Source organism: Echinops telfairi, unplaced genomic scaffold, assembly GCF_000313985.2.
Source record: "Echinops telfairi isolate 266 unplaced genomic scaffold, ASM31398v2 ScPeMD7_60;HRSCAF=208, whole genome shotgun sequence".
NCBI classification, from domain to species: Eukaryota; Metazoa; Chordata; class Mammalia; order Afrosoricida; family Tenrecidae; genus Echinops; species Echinops telfairi.
Window position 1 is genome coordinate 1,569,905 of NW_022103958.1, and position 2,152 is coordinate 1,572,056.

General features: G+C 36.3%; 1 pseudogene; it reads left to right on the top strand.

The window, feature by feature from the left end:
* The window catches only part of LOC115869865, a 2,364-nt pseudogene extending 1,635 nt beyond the window's left edge, over positions 1–729 (top strand).
* Positions 730–2,152: the final 1,423 nt, after the last annotated feature.

The following is a 2,152-nucleotide window of genomic DNA, read 5'->3' on the forward strand; positions in this document are numbered from 1 at the left end:
GTTTTATGTGCATATTACTATCTCTGCAGGTCTATCTAGATAAGATAGGCTGGATAAAAAATGTGGAGAAGAAAACAACGGGACCAATGGCTCCAGGGGACATGGGAGAAAACAGTGGAAGACAGAACCATCTCCTTTACAGGAGGTGTCATGCAATTCTTCCTGCTTGCATATTTGTGGTGAGAGAAACATTCATGTTGGCAGTGTGGCCTGTGATTGGTTTGTGGCTGTTTGTAACCACTTGATGTATACGGTATCAATGCACCCTAAGCTTGGTGACTTGCTGGTGGCTGCCTCATGCTTTGGAGTATAATCTGTTCCTTGATATTTACCTGCTTTCTCTTGACATTATCCTTTTGTGAGACTAACTTCGTAAAGAACTTTGTCTGTGAGCATGCTGCCATTATGTCTGTGCCCTGCTCTGATACTTACGTTAATCAAAAGATCGTTGTAGTCTTTGCCATATTTAATGAAATTATCATCCTCCTAATAATTCTCACTTCGTATGCTTTCATTTTCATCACTGTCATGAAGATGCCTTCCCCTGGGGGATGCCATAAATTATTCTCCACTTGTGCCTCCTACCGCCTTCACCATTTTCCATGGAACCATCCTTTTTCTCTAATGTGTGTCCAATCCAAAGACTTATGATCAAGGTGGTCTCTGTGTTTTACAGAGTGCTCATCCTGATGCTGAACCGCTATCTACAGCCTCAGGAACAAGATGTGAAAGAATCAGGCAGGAAGTTAATCAATACCAATTTATTTTGTTCCAAAATCTAAATCCATTTATACATGTACATGTATATAATTGCATTATATATAATATATATATATATTTAATAAGAGTAGTGAGAATTAAGCACTAACAAATTAGTACCTGAATCTGTGATAACCCTCTAGTTCAACTTTTGTTATCTGTTCACTTTAATATTTTGTAAAATGACTTTAACACTAGAAATATCATAATAAAGTACAATTCATACCAATTAAATGCTTTTATCCATAAATCGAGGAGCTTTGGTGGCACAGTGGTTATGTGTTGGGTGGGATGTGATCTGCAAGGTCAGCAGTTGAGTCACCAGCGACTCCTCAGAGAAAGATGGGGCTTTCTACCCTTGTAAATGGTTACAGTCTCAAAAACTCACAGGGGCCATTATACCCTGTCCTATAGAGTCACTATGAGTTGGCATCAACTCAATGACAGTAAGTCATTGTGGCAGCGGCTTTCATAAATTATCATATAATGTTTATTTCTTAGTATGCATGACCATGCGCTTCTCCAAGCCAACTTTCAGTACTCTTTGAGTCACACAACATAATGAGTATTTTTTAGATCATTTGAAGTTACAACTTAAAATGAGTAAGTTTTGTTTTACGTTATGAAATACTATCATAACAACTGGTAGGCATAAAAATCTAACTATATAACAGTTTTAGTGTAGTTTCAGATGGACTGTCTTGTCATTTGAAAATTTCCTTGGTGGCAATAGTAAATCTCACTGCTTAAAATGATTTGAACCTAGTGCAGTTGATATATTTGGTAATATAAATTGCATTTATTTTATTTCTTTGATTATGCATGCATACTTAAAAGCAACCCCCACTTCTCTGTTGGCACAGCCACAAACTCAGATTTGAACTTAAATCCAGTTTCACAGCCATGACATCAATCATAGAAAGCCAGGAGCAAAGCACACATTGGAGTATGAAAATGATTTAGCTCCTTTCTAAGAACAAAACCTGTTTGCAACCCCAAACAACATTCGGAAGCCTGGAATTTAAAATTGCAGCAATTTATAAAGTAGACCTTATTGTTCAACTGCTATTGAACCCAAATGAATCTAAGCTGCATTTATCATTTACATTTATTGCCCTATAGACTGAACCAAGAAAACTGAAAGAATCGAGTGATTTGATTCTCAGTGGTGTGTTTTATTTATTAATTTTTTTTGGTGGTGAGTTTTAAAGTGGTCTTTTGTAAAGGGTTTCAAAGTCCCTTTTGAGTGATTTAACTGATGGTTTAACCTCAGTAGAAATGTCAGGGTAAGTGTGCTAATGTTATCCATATAACCTCTCATACCTTAATTATTTAAAATGAGTGGGAAATAATCTTTCTGTCTACCCACTCTTAAAATTAATTTATGCATGTA